This window comes from Triturus cristatus, chromosome 7 (genome assembly GCF_964204655.1).
Source record: "Triturus cristatus chromosome 7, aTriCri1.1, whole genome shotgun sequence".
NCBI classification, from domain to species: Eukaryota; Metazoa; Chordata; class Amphibia; order Caudata; family Salamandridae; genus Triturus; species Triturus cristatus.
The window spans coordinates 795067824-795086114 of NC_140590.1; the positions used below are offsets into that span (position 1 = coordinate 795067824).

An 18291-nucleotide genomic window follows, 5' to 3' on the forward strand; every position below is an offset into this window, starting at 1 on the left:
TCTGTTTGTGAAGGGTAACCAGTCCGTCAAATTCTAAATCAGGACCAAAGTCACTAACTTATGCTTCTCCAACAAGTAGCTCGTGAGCTACCTGTAGCTCTTCAGCTGCATACAAGTAGTTCTCCTCTGTGCAACCCAAGCTACTAATTTAGGAGCATTTGATTGGCTGAATCAACATATGTAGCAACACTGAAACGTTTGTGTAAAGAAAAAGTGACAGAATTTTCTAAATCTATTTAAAGCTCATTTTGAATGATAAATCATGCAGTATTCAGGACTATTACTATTTTGTATTTTGCTGCAGGCAACTGAGCCTGAGGCAGTTATGTGTTCACTGCTGGTCACCTTGCATGAGTGGCCACTAATTTAATAATATCTGATGGGCTCACTATGACAGCACCTAAATTATTAGTAGCTCAGGGTGATTTTCATTGAACATAAGTAGCACTTATTACATAAACGGTTGGAGATCCCTGCACTAAATAGACCCAAGCATGGTATAGGTTTTATTTGGAAGACAAATGCTCCTATGTGGACTAACAACACTTAGATCAATCAACTGGCTTCACATACATTGTCAGGAAGAACTAGACAAAGTGTTGAGATGTTTATATATGGAGGTCAAATCGTTTCACCTTGTTCAAATGCACTGGTGTGCACATGGGTGAATGAAACCTGCGTTTTTGTGAACATGAAATCTATAAACACTAGTTTACTCACTATTAAATGACTCGTCAGTAAGAGATATATATATCCGCCGAGAGAGCACCACCCCGCTATCCTTGGGGGCCACTCAGTTTGGGATTCACCCGAACTGTATTCTCGGACTAGCCAAGCAGCATGCCGAAGCCCATTTTATTGACTACGAGTCCCAGTATGCACAGGCTCAATGGAGCAGCCCATCAGAGGGCATGTCATGATGATTAGAAGGACAGAGGTCAAACAGCGGATTCATTTCACACCCGACAGCCTTTGAGGAAGTGATACTGAAACGTGTCAGGCATTGGACGAAGTGTGAGCTGCAATATAAATCGACTTGCCGAGACTCTTTCATACCAATAATGGCTTTCAGCTGATGCTGGCTTTGGAGTGTGTATATATGTGTGTGTGTGTATATATATATGTATATATATATATATATAAATATATATATACATTATTTTTTGCAGCAATGTCTCCACGTGAGAAAACAAAGAAGCTGCGCACTCTGGCTCGAGTGCAAACATGTGTGATTGCACGAGTTGTGAAGAATAAACAACGACTAAATCCACCCCTGTGAGTGCTTATTCCTTTGCATAAGGAAAAGGAAGAGGAGCATAGATATATATATTAATATATACTGTGTTCCTTTCCTTTTGCTGGTTAAAACAGAGTATTGCAGCAAAACCAGGTACTACTTATGAACCTCACTCAATATTGTTCAGGGTTTTAAAAGCTTTTAACTAAACTGAATGTACATATTAAGTTTGCCACATGTAACATCGCTTTTGGTTAAGCCCCACCTCTCATGTCAGCCACTGGGGGAGAGATCTTCTCAGCACACATAACTGTATGCCATATTGTATTAGTGATGGTGTCTATCGGAATCTACCGAAAAGCAATTAACATGTTGTTCTAGTCATACTATGAGAAAACAGAGTATACAGATTATGTTCATTGTGAAAATATAATGCTCAAATCCATCTCTGATATACTTGCTCAAGTACCTCCTATTTTATAGTTCGCAAATTATGTAGGCTGTATCTTAATTGCTGACGCTGTGAAAATTAAGGTAAATCCAATTAAGAAACTCTTGCATTCCTCAGTACTTGGTACATCCTGAAGAAGAAGTGGTAATAAGATCTGTTATTAGAACTCTGATAAAACAAAAGGTTCTACTGCCTAATGGGAGTATACATAACACCCCCATTTAACCAATCAAAACGTGTGGTAAAAATATATATAGGTTTGGCAGGACTTCTATACCCTTAATGCTGTTGGAATACCTGGTTATCCTGTGTCCCAAACCCTGCTACTATTTTATCATGATTCATGATTCCCAGCTACTGCGAAATGGTCCATGGTGGTGGGCCTAATTTAGCCTTTTTTTTTTAATTCTTATGCACCCACAGAGTCAATACCTCTTCATGTTCTCAATCTCTGGGCCATCTGACATAAACCCACTTGTCACAAGGTTCTACCAAGTCACCTTCTATCTTTTCCTATGTACTCAAGAAAGATCTGGATGCCCTCATCTTCCCAAGACGATCCCCTATACTTCAATATGCAGATGGCCTGTTGGTTGCCGCGACTCCTTTGACCAGAAAGACTTACTCCCTAGATCTGCTCCTGAATTTTCAACAAAGGGCTCAAAGCTCTAAAAGACAAATTACAATACTGTAAGGCCTGCGTTTGCGATTTAGGTCACAGCATCTCAGAGGGGGGGAGAGGCAGCTCTCCACAGACCACACTTAAGTCATTTGTTAAGTTGCCGAAACTAGTTATCGTGTCTCAGGTCCACACACTACTGGGGGATGGCAGGTTACTGCATAGAGTGGATATTGGGATAAGCACACATTATTAATCAGCTCCAAGATTTTATAACGATAGATACCACTGAACCACTGCATTGTTACAAGCTTTAAAAAAAATTATCTGCGTATGTTCTATGACTGCCTCAATATAGCAAACCATACACGTGTACTGCCATGAAATGGAGGGTGTGTCGAGACTGTGGAATCTCGGCAGCCAGGTTGGCCAAGACCCTTGGTACCTTGTGTGGTTCCTAGTAGTCAGGAAACACTGCATGGAGTTCGCAGCTGCAGGCTGTTAGTTTCACTCACCTGGGGCTGCCTTCTCACATTCTCCAGAGTTCCTAGCTGATGCGTCTTGCTCCTCCAAGCTCCAAATCAGCTGCCTTTGTAAGCTGTTCCACAAGTAGTAAGGTTTAGGTTTTCCTTCCAGTGTCTTTCCCTTTTTAGGTCGAGCCTGGGCAGCGCATGTGCTGCTGCGAGGCATGCAGTATTGGAGTATGGCTTTGAAGCCCTGCCCACTCTCTGCCCATATTTTTAATTGACTTGTGTCATTGTCCTTTGTAAATGCTGGCTTCTAAATCGTTGTTAGGCTTGTTAGTCCCTCCTTGGTACAGCCTTGTCTGCATTTGTTACCTCCCATAACGACTGGACCTTTTTACTGGTGTTGTTACATGGTCTGCTTTATAAATCGGTGAGCGCTATTATATTTAATGGTCTTCCCCTATTGCACTACCTCACTGCACGCTGCCTGCTTTTATTTACATTTTTACTAATGGTGGTCCACTTTAACTATAGCATCCGCGTTTTAAAATGTATTTAGTTTAGCAGCACAGTCCATATTGAGCGGCCACGCTTAAGTATTTATTTTGTTTACTGACGCCCATGAGGCGCTTTCACATTCAGAGGCCGCGCCTCTTTCTTTACACAAATCGCATCTAAAGAAAGGTACGCGGCCGACATTAAAGTGGGCGCTTTTACCAAAAAAAAAAACATTTGTCTGTCAACTTGACAAACGGATGCTTTTTTTTGTAAAAGCCCTCATGCCGCGGTTTCACTTTAATGTCGGACATGCCCCTTTCTTTAGATGGGCTTGTTTAATTAAAGGGGTGCAGCCTTCATGAACAAGAAAGCACTGCATAGGAGCTTAAAAAAATATTTGCGATGCAATAGGTCTCACATTTGCGAGAGTTTAAGCTACTGCATTTCAAATGCTTGTTCATTATGTTTGTTTCTTCATCATTCTGGCTTGAGCTAGGAGGGGGCTGGGCTGGACCAACCCTCTTTCAACTGTCTGCCAGCTGAAGGTACTGTACCCCCAAACCCTAGTCCCACGCTGCCTGCTGTCCCTGCGTTGCCTGCTGCCCTATCGCAGTCTGCTGTCCTTGCGCTACTGGCACTATGACCAACTACCACTAATGGAGGCCGCTGCACAACCACACAGCGGACCCGTGCACCGACAATACAACGCTGGCTGGACAATGCCCAGCATCAGGACCCCTGGCCCTTCCACCTCTCCACAGTACACCGCCAAGGAACTCCTGGACCCCGGACACCAAAATAACAGCTGCTTCTACTCCTCTCCACAATCCACCAAAAGACCTTTCACCTGCCGAAACTGCCAATTCTCCTGTAACACAACCTATGAAAGATATTGTATCCTGCTCAAAGCCCGCTCACTCAGCAAACACACCACGGAAATCTGGGACACCATCACCACCCTCTCCACGGACAATACCTTCAAAGAAACGTGGCTCAACCCCTTAAACGAACCGAGATTTCTCTACCCCCACTCCTGAATTGTACAAGATGATACACCGTGGCTGCACCAACAAACAAGACTGAGACATCGCCATCATCTTCAAGGAAACCATCAGATGTACCATCACCAATGATGACCCCAAACCTCTCATGGAACACCTAAACTTCTTACTACAAACCATCGGTAAGACCACGATATGAGGCAGCCTCGCCTACAAACCCCTGGGACCCCCGTAACATTATGTGACTGCATCCCCTAGCAATCGACTCAGCAATATGTCATACACCACGGTCTCAACTTCCACATCAATGACCCCAACGGCAACAAGTCCATCGCCCTTCTGAAGAACATGAGCAACATCGGCCTCACCCAACTGGTCAACGAACTAACGTACAAAGCTGGACATACACTCAACTCCATTTTCACCTCCAGCGACACAATCAAATTCAGCCACACCACAGAACTTTCTTGAACTGACCACACCATCATTCACTTCTACATCATGGATGCCCAGCATACCATCACTAGGCGGAGCCAGGTCACCGAAACTCAGAGGTAATAGGCCCTCACCATCTCCCAACCTGAGGCCTCAGACCTCAACCAGGCCGTCCAGTAGTTCGCCGCCTGGATCAGCAACAGCGCCTACAGTTACCCCACTAAAACCTACAAAATCCAACAGGATCCCCAAACATGCCCGCTGGTACACCCCAAAACTCAGGACCACCAAGTGCAAGTACCACAAACTGGAGAAACGATGGCGCACCACCAAGAACCCCAGCGACAGAGCAGCTCACAAAACAGCCTTCAGCATCTATCACTGGCACATCAAAGAAGACAAGAAAGCAGCCATCACCACCCGCATCAACTCCGCAGCCTCACCACCTGGTCGCTGCTCACCGCCCTGACCAGCTCTGCCATCATGTCTTCCATCCACTCCAAGGCACCCACCGACCCCTTCCCTCACCACCTCTACAACCTTAAAGCAAACCCAATACACACACAAATCACCATATCCTCAACACCATCTCCACAGCAACATTCTCGGACAGATGGAAAAACGCAGACATCAGACCCCTCCTAAAGAAAGTCCCTGCTGACCCAAACGATCTCCAAAATTAACGCCCAATCTCCCTGCTCCCCTACCCGGGCATTGTTCTCGAGAAAGCCATCAATCAGAAGCTCATCAAGTTCCTGGAACAAAACCACCTACGGGACGCCTCTTAATCAGGATTCTGTGCCAACCACAGCAGAGACCACGCTTATCGCTGCCACAGACTACATCAGAACACTCAACCGTGGCCCTGATCGTCCTTGACCTCTCCGTTCGACACAGTCTCCCACAACACCCTCATCAACAGACTCCACAACACAAGCATATAGCAAAACGCCCTCAGGTGGATCACCTCCTTGCACACAGAGCATCCAACTGCCTCCCATCATCTACCTCCCTTCCCTCAGTCTAACCCTGTTTAACATTTACATGACCCCCCTCGCAGACGTCATCAGATCACATGGGCTCAACATAATCTCCAACGCAGATGACAGTCAACTGATCTCGCTCACCGAGGACCCCTCCAACCCCAAAACCAACTTCTGCAACACCATGACCAACGTAGCCAAATGGATGAGAGACAACTGCCTCCAACTCAACTCCGACAAAACTGAAGTACTGATCTGGGGGAAGAACACATCCACATGGGACCACATCTGGTGGCCTGCAGGACTCGGACCCACACCTACCGACTGACCACACACGCATGCAACCTTGGCATCATCGTAGACATCCAACTGACCATGAAAGGACAAGTTAACACAGTCACCTCCTCCTGCTGCCACACACTTTGCATGCTCAATAGAATTATCTGATGGATCCCAAACAACAGCAGAAAGACCCTCACTCAGGCACTCATCCCCAGCCGCCTCGACTACGGCAACACCCTCTATGCCGGCATCTATACCCAGCTCCACAGAATGCTGCAGCCAGACTAATCCAAGGACCTTCCCAAACGAACCCACATCGCCACCTACCTGAGACCTCCACTGGCTCCCCTTTCCAGAAGACATGCCAGGTCAAGTTCCTCACGCATGCCTACAAAGCCCTCCATGACCTAGGACCTGACTAACGCAACCATTGACAACTTCCACCAACCCACCAGACACCTGCGCTCGTCCTCACACCCCCCAACATCCATCGCATCGGTGGTCGCTCCTTCTCCTACATCACTGCCAAGACCTGGAATGACCTTCCCCTCCAGCTCCGTACAGCCCCCTCGCTGGCAGACTTCAGAAAGGGATTCAAGACCTGGCTCTTCAATGGAGACACAGCGCCCAGATACCCCGAGGGGTGACAGTGCTGCCCTCTACAAATGCTGTTTGATTGATTGATTGCTTTCCCAATGCTTTGTGTTTCTGTAATGTTTTATGTCATTCTTTTCCTGTTTTTTTAAAACTATATAAAGTATTCCGTCCAGTTGGAGGGTACATTACAACACAGCTGTGTTCCTTCGCTTGTTTTCTCACTCGTTCCACTTGCTGATCCAAATTACTCGCTCCCGAAACATTTCACAAGCTGATCTTAAACTTCTGGTTTTCTTCAATCCTCTGACATCTTTGTCCAGCAAGGACGTTTTTATTCTTTTGGCTTTTCCCTCCTAAGAAGGCGCCAGCTTCTCAAGGTCGCTTGTCTACCACATATTTGAATGTGTGATGGCATCATGGCTTCCGGAATCAGTCACCCATCCATTAGACAGGGGAACACCCAGACCACATTCCGGTAAGTGTCCAGACCTGAACAGGAATTTGCTGGAAGTGTATTAGTGCAGGGTCATGCAGATCAAAAGAAATAAAAAAAAAAAATTTAAATCCATAGCCTACTACTTCTCTGCCCTTGAAGCAGTCATTGCAGGTTTCGAACCTAGATTGCATATTACGGCAGCTAACCATCAAATGGAAGCTTCCAGGATTATAGCCTTCGATTACACACTTACTGCTGCCATGCACTGTATACCAGTTGTCTTGTTGCAAACCACTAAAACTCAACATCTATCTATCCATGGCTATGCGGTCAATGAACAAAATTATTTTACTGTCTGCCTCCCATATCACATTGAACCTATGACCGGTCCAAAACCTCTCCTCCCTGCTTCCCATTTTAAAGACCCTGTAAGCACAAGACAGCCTTACTTGCCCAGGCACTGGACTGATCCCACTGGTGGATCAATAGTCAGTTGGGATCTTGTATATCATGCAGTGGTTCTTGCTTTGAAATGACAGCGGCTCACTAGTGGCTGGATATACGATCTGTACTCTGTAAGAAGTAGTTTAAAGTTGATGTTTACCACAAGTGCACTCTGCTGAAATTGCTGATCCTCACATTTGCATGCATTCTTGCTGCTTTTAAAACTACTATCATATGCAGTCTCAACATGAGCTTTCAGAGTGTACCATGATTTTGGGCTCTTCTGGATGCAACAAAGTTTCCTCACTTATATGGGACCCACAATTAACAACGATGCTTATGTTAAACAATTACTCTATGCGCTCTCGTTGCCTTATAAAACTGCTGTTAAGCATGCTGCACAACAATCCTGTCAAGATAAGGCGTCTAGCGAACATGCTCAAAGTGCTAAAAAGGCTGCATGGTCTCAGATGTCTGAAGTGACTAAGTGTCTAAAGCTGTTAAATCTCTTATGGCTACTCAAAGATTTGCCTGAATTGCAGGAATGTGTCTCATAAAAGCAGGGTTGGATAATACATAACTTTAAAAGAGATCCCAATGGAGTGTGGAAGAAGAATAAAGGGAGAAGGATTGCCCCAAAATTCCTTTTTTTAATCTCAATTGTATCAGGCGGTTGACTAAGTGAGCATAGAAGTCATGATTCGTGCTACAAGTATTCACTGGTTTGCTCCATTTTCCCACGGTATTGCCACTCCTGTGTCACTTGCCAAGTCCACAAAATAGGGAAGGGAATCAAAGTCTCCACCTCCATGGGTATCGATGTCCACAGATGGACTTTAGCCAGATGCCCAAATGTTTTACATACCTCTTTGTTCTTGTTATGCTCTATGTGTTTTCTGGTTGTATCGAAACTTATCCATATCCACATGCCGATGCGGTTAGATTTGTGAAAAGGATGGTAAGGATTTCATATACAAGCGTGATGCTCCGCTCCACATAGGAAGAGACACCCACTTTATGTCCTTTGAAGTTCCTGAGCTATGCAACACATTCATGATTGAACAACACTTGCACTCTGCATACCACCCTACACCATCAGCGAAGATGGAGCATTTTATCCAAACTTCAGGAAACCAGATTGCTAAGATCTGCACAAAGACATGACTGAAGTGACCTGATTCACTACCCTTATCAACTACAGCCGTTCCTAGTAAGAAAACTTAGTTAAATTGCTTACAAAATAGTTACTGGCCTGCCCCTGTTGCTACCTTGTAACCTTTCATTATCTCCAGGTTTTCATGATTTATAGAAGAATGATGCAGCGTTTCAATACGGCAAACAATGTATCTGCTGTCTCAAGAGCTTCCGTTCTAAGGTCTGAGCTGTCTTACCCAACAATCCAAACTAAACCTGCCATGACCTATAGTCATGTAACAAGAGTACACTGAGGTCAGATCTACAAACCCAGTGGCACGGCCCCTATCTAGTTCAGCTCGCCACAAACAATGTTATAAAGTGCAACAGAGTGCCTGCCTGGGTACACGCCTGCAAATGAACCACTAAGCCAATTAGTTGCATCTGCTTTTGCCTCCGTGCCTGTAAACTGTGACTTAAGGAAGGGCTCCTGTTGACAATGCTCACCAGCTTCATTCCCATCGTGAGGCACCCCTCCTACTGAACAGAAGTACAATTTAAAGCATAGGGAGTGGGAAGCCTCTCAGCTACCAAACGTTTCCACCCTTTTACCTCTTATGGCTGGAAATTTTCATTTTTCTATCCAACATAATATACTCTCTGCCTTTCTAATTACGTACACTGTTGAAGTACTGTGAAACACAAAATGGCAGTATCTTTGCGGGCCATAGCAAAGGTGATTTCTTCTTCACTGCCCGGCCTGATGCAGAACCTAGTACCTATTACTTTCAGCTACCTGCAGGAGTCTTCTATTCCCACAGCTGCTCGCATGAGCAACCTGACACCTACTTGTATGAGGTATCTGGATACACCTGGTTACCCAAGGTCTGGAACTTGTCACCTGGCTTACATTGTCCCAGCAATTAGACACTTCTGCAAGATCTCCTCACCGGAAGAGGATGCCTGACAAATAGCTTAGAGTGCCAACTTCACAGCTACTTGCTTTCCTACTTATGAAATTGAAATGTCAATAAAGGAGATCTGAATAGTTGGGAAAGTTCTTTAAAAAATTTGCAAACTCAATCGCTGTAGCTTTAGGATTGATATCTGATCAACTTGAGGCTCAAAGATTGGGTCAGTGCAAGTGTAGGATAGCAATGTTTCTAATGTATACCACTTATTTACGTATACATAAACAAATTGATCATATCTGTGAATGTGGCAAGAAAAAAACAAAATTAATAATGGCTTTAGGAGGAGGAGCCTAGCGCGCAACCAAGATGGACGCGTAGGCACAGGGCTCTCCGGACCCTTGCTGCTCCTCGCAACTTATCCTGACATTATCCTGGATTTGTGAACGGATTCTGGAAGATGAACCTTGGCTGAATCCATTAATCTTCTCAGAACGAAAATCGGACCTGGGAGACCTGAAAAATAGCGTCTTGCATTTTGGAGGCCCATCTGGAAGCTGTGCCCGGTGCTTTGGTGAACTGTGGGGCCGGGGAGTAGTTGAACAACAACGGCATCGGAGCCTTGCCAATGACCGCGCCCCCACTTTCGGTTTCGCTTTTGCACTTCTGCATGGCCTGATTGAGGAGCTGCTTCGCGCGGCTGGGGCGTCCTCCGGCCTTTGTACTGGACTGATTTGTGCCTTTTTCTCCACTTTTCCGAGCTGGCTCTCGGACAGTCTGTGTCTGATATGCTGGCACCCCTTTGCTATCGGTCCTGGCGGACCCCTCCGGTGAGCATCCCTTAACATGGCGGGCAAGGGGGATCCCGAGAAACGGAGGACCAAGACATCCCACCGTGGGGGACCAGTCCAGAGCAACATCATGGATCGTTATACCCAGGGCAAAGGATCCCCTGGGCCAGCAAGTGCCGCCGTGGAGGACTCTGGTGGTGGCCCGTCCGTGCCCACGGAATTGTCGCTGCAAGACGTTATGGGTGCCATCAACGGCATAAGGGAGACCATCGCCCTGCAGTACGAGGCTCTGGCCCGTAAAATTGACACGGTTGCCATTGATGTCACGCTAATTCGGGCGGATCTCTCTAAGACTAACGAGAGGGTTCAATCGCTGGACTTGAGGACATCCACCCTTGTCACAGATGTATCAGACCTCCAGGCAACTCTTGGCGATCTAAAGTCGGCGAACGACACGATGTCCCGCCGGCTGGAGGATTTCGAGGGTCGGGCACGACGCAATAATATCCGCGTCATAGGTGTGCCGGAGACTCTCGACAATCGTCCGGTGGACCTCGTGGTCGAAGATCTAGTCCTCAATCATCTTGCTCCTTCAGGCCTGAGCAAGTTCTTCGCCGTGGAGCGTGCCCATCGTGTCCCGGGCGGTAGGCCTCGACCAGGAGCTCCCCCGAGGCCTATTATTGCAAAACTTTTTCACTACAGAGACCGGGATGCGATCCTGCAGGCCTCGAGGGTACACGGCCCAGTTAACTATGAGAATGCCTCCGTTAACTTCTTTCCAGACTTCACCCAACTCGTTCAGAAACAGAGAATGGGCTTTCAGGGGGTGAAGCGCCGTCTTCGAGATTTGGAACTTAAATACTCTATGCTTTTCCCTGCCAGGCTTCGTGTGGAATATGAAGATCGGACTATCTTTTTTGAACGCCCTGATATTGTGAGTGACTGGTTAGACTCCCTGCCGGACCGGGGCGAACGATCTGGGTGTGCTGGCGGTGCTGAGGGCGGAGGGCCTCCGCAGGAATGATTCTTGGTCCTCTACTTTGACATTTCCTTCTGCGCCCAGCCAGGTTCTACTTCAATTGTATATTTTGCCTATTAATGTGCTGTTTGGATGCGGGCGGGGACGGGTCCCTTCCCTCCTCTAGGGTCTTTTTGTAGCATGGGATTGTTAGGGCGACAGGCACACTGCAAGTTGGGGGGGGCTGTATAGTCCGCAGGGGTGCAGGGTGGGGGGAGTTGTAATGGCGTGGGGGTGGGAGGGGGACAGTGGTTGTTGGGTTGTGTGTTTTTTCTTTTCAAGGCGGTGTGTTTGTTTCCTCTCAGTTTTAGGTGTCTGGCTGCGTGTCCGGGGACTCCAGCTTCTTGTGTTGGAATGGGGGGGGGGGGACGGGTTGAAACTCATGTCTTGGAACGTCAACGGATTGGGGGACCGTATCAAACGTGGGGTGGTGTTGCAATTTTTGCGCCGATTTGCCCCTGATGTAGTATTTCTTCAAGAGACGCACTTGGTGGGTAATGTATGTCATGCCATGAACAGGGGGGGGCTACCGACTGGTTGCACATTCTGGCTTCACCACTGGATCCAGAGGGGTGGGCATCTTGCTGCGATCTTCCCTCCCGCTTGAGATTGACAAAGTTACTCTTGATGATAGAGGGCGCTATGCGTCCTTGACTGGACGGTGGGAGGGTCAGACTCTTTCATTGGTCTCGGTCTATGTTCCCCCGGGCCTCCAGACCTCCACTTTCTCTGATGTGGGTCGTATGTTACTTGAACTTCCTGATAGTCTCTTGCTTGTGGGTGGGGATTTTAATTCCGTGATTTCTGGCGAGTTGGATCGTTACCCTCCCAGAGCCCTCTCTGCCGCCCAGGCGTGGCTCGGCGGGTTCTTGGACACTTTTGGCCTAGTGGACTGCTGGAGGTTGATACATCCGCAACAGAGTCAGTACACATTTCACTCCGGGGCTCACGGGAGTATCTCCAGACTAGATTACTTTCTTATGCCAGCGGCCCAGACCGCCCGGGTCCGGGAGGTTAAGCACCTGGCCCGGGGCATTTCTGATCATTCCCCATTGTGGCTCCTCTTCGATACCGGGATGCGATCCGCCGGGCGGGTCGCCCCCATTAACCCCTGGCACCTGCGTGACCCCAAGATCCGCAAGGGTCTCATTAAGTCGCTTGACCAGTATTTTCTTGAGAATGAGGGGTCAGTCTTGTCCTCTGTGTCCTTGTGGGAGGCTTTCAAAACGGTTCTCCGAGGACACTCCCTATCCCTGATCGTGGACGCCAAGAAAGCTAAGAACGGGGAGGTGGTTGCGTTGGAGGCCGAGATATCGGGGTTGGAGGCTGCCTTGGAGACGGCTGTCACTCAGGACGGGCTCCACGCTCTCAGCCTGAAGCAATTCGAATATAAATCCCTTGTTACGGAGGCTGCTCGAACAATGTATAGGGAACAGCAGGGTAGACTGTATGAGAGTGAATCGAGTGGTCCCCGTGCTTCAGACGTCGGAGGGAGTGAGTGTGACTGACCCTGGTGAGATTGTGTAGTGTTTCGCTGATTACTTCCGTGCTGTGTACTCCCCGGTGTCTGATAGGGATGAGGCTGACTCCCGTCACTTGTTGCAGGATATTGCTTTGCCCTGCCTGTCGGTGGATGAGCGTGAGCAGTTAGATGCCCCGTTGTCGGTCGACGAGATTGCTACCGCGATTCGTTCCCTTCGCTCAGGCAAGGCTATGGGCCCCAACGGACTCCCTATTGAACTTTACAAACTGGAACCGGATAAAATTGCGCCATTTCTCCGTCGTATGTTTTCGGAGTCACTTGAACTTGGTTCTCTCCCTGCTGACCAGCGTTTGGCCACTATAGTCGTGATTCCCAAGGACGGTAAGCCTCGGGACCGTTGCACCTCGTACAGGCCTATTTCTCTGTTGAACGCCGAGCCGAAAATCCTTGCCAAGGTTCTTGCTAATCGCTTGCTTACTGTTATCTGTGACCTGGTGCATCCGGACCAATCCGGTTTTATCCCGCACCGGAATACGGCCCTTAACTTGCGGCGCCTGCATGACGTACTTGCAAGGGCGGAATATCTCTCAGAGCCGGCCATCTTGGTTTCCTTGGACGCCACGATGGCCTTTGATACGATAGAATGGCCGTATCTTTGGGCCGCCCTGGCAAAGTTTGGACTCGGGGCGGGATTTATTAGTTGGGTTAAACTCCTATACGCTGCTCCGTTGGCTCAGGTTGTCGTTAATGGGAGGGTTTCCCGGCCCTTCGTTCTTGGGAGGGGCACTAGGCAGGGGTGTCCGTTGTCTCCCCTGCTCTTCGCTCTGGCCTTGGAGCCGCTCGCTGCTTGGCTTCGCTGGGAACCGTCGATAAGAGGGATCCAGTGGGCCCCTGGCTTCGAGGATCGAGTTTCGTTGTACGCGGATGACATTCTTTTGTACCTCACCTCACCACGTCAGTCACTCAATGTGCTCTTTGATATCCTTACTTCCTTCGGCAAGAACTCTGGTTTGATTATTAACTGGTCCAAATCTTGTGTCTATGCTATATCCGGTGGCTTTCCTCTCTTGCCTTCTCGTTTTCCTATTAAGGCGTCCCACTCCGGCTTTACGTACCTCGGGGTGTACGTCTCATTGGACCCGGCGGTCCGCTACGAGCATAATCTCCTCTCTCCACTTCGGAGATTGAGGTTAGACGTGGCCCGTTGGTGTAAGCTTCCCTTGTCTCCCCTCGGTCGTGCGGCGCTTTTTAAAATGATGTCTCTTCCCCGATTCCTTTACGCACTTCAGAACTCCTTTGATATTATTCCGGCGGCCTACTTCCGGGAGGTGGAGAGCTTACAGAGGAGGCTTGTTTGGGATGGTCGTGCACGTATTGCTCTTGCAAAACTGACTCTCCCCTGGTATGACGGGGGCATCGCGCTCCCGGACATCAGGAGGTACTATTGGGCCTCCCAGCTATCTGCTATTAACCATGCAACGTACGCACCTGGTCCGAATCCGGCTTTTGAAATGGATAGATTTCTGTTGCCTGGCGGCAACTTTAACAGAGCGCTTTACTCTCGATCGGCTGGGAGGAACTTAACCGGTCCCACTAAGATTGCTGTGCGCGTGTGGAGGGCTGCGAATGTGGCCATGGGCTGGAATGAGCGTTTGACGGGTGCGACCCCTTTGTTTGCGTCTGAACGATTGGGAAGCCTCTGGACGACGAAGGGCTTCGAGCGTTGGGACACGATTGGCATCAGTAGAGTAGGTGACCTTTGGGTGAAGGGTGCGGTTAAATCCTTTGCTGCACTGCAGAGTGAGTACGAATTGAGTGAGCGGGAGTTCTTTCGGTACGTCCAGGTTCGGCACGCCTTGCTCTCGGCCTTCGGGGCTGGGACTGCAGTCCCTGTGTCTTCGCCACTCGAGGACCGCATACTTGACGGTCACTTGCCCGACAGTACTATTTCCCTTATATATAAAAAACTAATAAACGTGCGGGCGGATCTCCTCGTGCGCCTTCGGGAGGCGTGGACCGGGGATGGTGTGGAACTAGACGATGAGGATTGGCAGTCTGCGCTGTCCTCCCCTAAGGAAGAGGCCATACCCGCGCGTCTCCGTCTTGTCCAGCTTAAAATTCTCCACCGTGTCTACGTGACGGGCCCTCGTTTAGTTTTGATGGGTTTTTCTTAAGACGGGCTCTGTAGGCGCGGCTGTGGGCTCAGCGCCACTTTTCTCCATGTTCTCTGGGAGTGCTGTGAGGTGGCGGAGTATTGGCGCCGGGTACATGCTGTCATGGAATGCGTCACTGGGGTCGCTTTGTTGCCCGAGGCTCGCCGATGTTTGTTGAACGTGTGGGAGCCTAATGACTATAATGCGGCTCAGACTCGGTGGGTGGCCCTTGGGAACATGATTGCCAAGAGGGACATTGCACAGCGTTGGGGTTCCCGACGGCCTCCCACCGTGTCAGTATGGAAGGAGAGCATGGATTGGTGCATGTGCAGAGAGAAGACTGTGTATGTGTTTCGGGGTAAGCCAGGGGCGTGGGGTAGAATCTGGGGTCGGTGGAACGCGTACCGAGGGAACATCTGCACGCCCCCCCTCGTGTACACATCTGATGCTGCCTTGTCCCCCTGATCCTGAGGTTCCCGGACTATTACATTTTACCTGTAGACGGTTGTGGCTCTCCCGTCGCCCCCACCTCCCTCTTGCTCATCCTCATTGTCCACCTGAGGGTGGAGTATGTATTGTGTAGTTCCACGGATGTGGTTAGACGCCCCCCCTTTTTTGAAGGTTTCCGCCTTGCTTTTTGGTGTTACTTTCTTTTTCTTTGTTTGTACTTTTAAAATCTATGTATCCTGATAATCTTTGAGGTGTACTCAGTAATTCGTTAATTCGGCTGGGCCCAAGGGGGCCTGTTGCTGCCCTGATGTTGTTGATCATGTACATATTAGCGGCCGGCCCTGGTGGTTGTAGGCCCATGTTTGTATTGATTTTTATGTACAATAAAGGTTTTCGCAAAAAAAAAAAAAAAAAAAAAAAAAATTATGGCTTTAGAAGTGATTGGTGGAGTATCAGATCTTGGTTGAAGGGTACATTTGAAGCGGGTTGAGAAAGAAAATATTAGAGATCATTTTGGTTGCCTTTGTCTTCTCATCTCACTTTATATCTTTGTCAAAGTCTGAATATATTCAATTATTAGTCTTATCAGAAAAAGAATCTTCGCCTCTTTCCCCTTCAAAATACCAGAGACTGATGACGCCTTAGATGAGAAATCAGACTTTGGATCACTTGAATACATTAGTGATGTGACTCAGAAAATGGACTGACAACTGATCTGTCTTAAGGGCTATACAAAGAAACAGTGCAAAAGGAACTGATATTTTTTCAATTTTTGTCTAGGATAACTAACAACTGCAGTTACTATCTGTTCATGCGAACAATGCCTTCAAACTCTGCCAGTGCATGAAATGTAAATATTTTGTTCAGTATTTAGAATTAAGGTGGCAAACGACTGATTAGCATGCTCAGTGGCAAGGGTAGGCATTTCTGTATCTATTTAACGGTCACTGGACACTTTATTTTAGGATCCTTCATCTGGGTAAAGCCTTTGCTTCAGTTTAATTGTGTCTTCATTGGAGCCCCAAATAAGAAAACCTATACATTTGGATCCTGTTTCTACTTGTGCAGCTTATGCTCATTAGGAGTGCCGGAGGATGCACGTTTCTGTGATTCACAGATATATTTTGTAATAAACATTTTTAGACTTCAAATTGATGTGTGGGCAGATATTCATATTCTTTAATGGACCTATGCACGTGCACGTGTACCACCATTTAAGGTGGGAGAGTGTATTAGCTAAGCAGTGGGTCTGATATGTGCTTCAGTTAGTTATGGTTCGATTTCATGAGTTGATACCAGGCAGTCTGCACTTTGCTGCCAATTTGGTATTGAAAAATAATGTGCAGAGGCTATGGGTTTAGTGTTCGCAGAAGAGTGGATGACCTAATTACTTCAGTGTGATCTAGGACAGCCAGTCCTGGATTTGCGCTGGTTTGGAGCTGTTGATGCTAAGGATGAATTCAGTTTCGGTGGAGTTTAGGTTAAACAACATTGTATGTCCAGGGCCGGAGGAGGACAAGGCAGGTACTTAATTAGAACTTACTCAGACATTTTAATAGAGTTTGGTGCTGACAGATGACGGATGGATTCTGATTATATGGTTGGCCATGAACAGTTAGGGAAGCTCCATGTACAGAACGAAAATCACAAGTGACAGAGGATTTTCTTTGCAGGCGCTTTACGTGATTCTTTGCAGATTAGACCCTCCAAATTTGGGCAGCAAACTGTGATCTGCAGAGTGCAGGCAAATTAAGACAAAAATTGCAGTATTTTGATGCGAGTGAGCAGCATGTTGAGCAGGGTCTAATGGAGTCAAAAGCTGCTAATAGTTGAAGGAGGCCCAAAAGGCAAGTGTTGACTAGCTCTGTCGTAAGAATGGCTTTGTATACCACATGGGTAGTACTACTGCATCCTGGTCTTAACAGCAGGTAATACTGAAGGAAGCAGATTTGATTAATTCCATTTTATAAGATGATGTGAGGTGCTTTCTTGATCATCCTTCCAATAAAAAATAGTAACTGATGATAGCTGGTTATGTCATCTAGCCTAGATTAGGTTCGTTTTTTTAAAATTAGGAGTGGGTCTGCTCAATTTTGAATGGAGCTTGAAAGATCCCCTCTGCAAAAGAGGCTATTATGTTAAGAGGTGAAAGCCATTCATCCACATATGGGCAGACATGACGAATTTAACAAGAAGATAAGCCACTGCAACTACAAAATACCGTGCGCATTACTCTGTCATTGGTTATCTTTGGCATAGATGAAAACATATTGGGTCAGGCAAGATCTTTCCTTTTTTATGCTATTCTCCTGGCCAGGCGCCAAATATGTAGGTTTTGGGTAGATGCCGTACCTCCATCACACGGCGATTGGCTTACATCCTTATACAATACATCTAAGCTGGACCTGGCTAGACGCGTCAACAAAAACAATGTGGCCTTTTGGGACCTTTTGTTAAACTGGTCATAGGAACGCCGGGGTTTTTTTTTTTTTTCTTCCCCGGCTCCTATGATTATGCCTTGGTTACTCTTTGGATCTTGAACGCCGGTTTCATTGTTCAACGATTCGCCCCACCAAGCTGAACAGATTCTTCGAGAGAGTAAACAAGCTAACTAGCTTCCCTCACCATGGAGTTATCTTCTGCCATTTAGTGAATTGTGTCCTGGTATGCGAGTTAGCCCGAGAACCTGAGTTGTTCTCTCCGCTCGCGACACACCAGGTGGCTGGTGATTCTTATAAGAGGGTTAATGGCAAATGAGGACAAAAAAAAAAAAAAAAATACAGTGCGAAAGTCCTTGATATGGATTTAAACCCATGGTTGAAACTTAAATTTGGAAAAGTGAGGTTCCCCCCATAAAAAGCAGATAATACGTTAACATTGCTAACTTGAAACCAATGGGGA

At 47.4% G+C, this 18291-nt stretch overlaps 1 protein-coding gene across 2 annotated transcripts in view; it reads right to left on the reverse strand.

Annotated features, from left to right (window-relative positions):
* Nucleotides 1-18291, reverse strand: part of GALNT10 (polypeptide N-acetylgalactosaminyltransferase 10) — a 553591-nt gene that overhangs the window by 278169 nt on the left and 257131 nt on the right. The gene's annotated exons all lie outside the window — the stretch shown is intronic.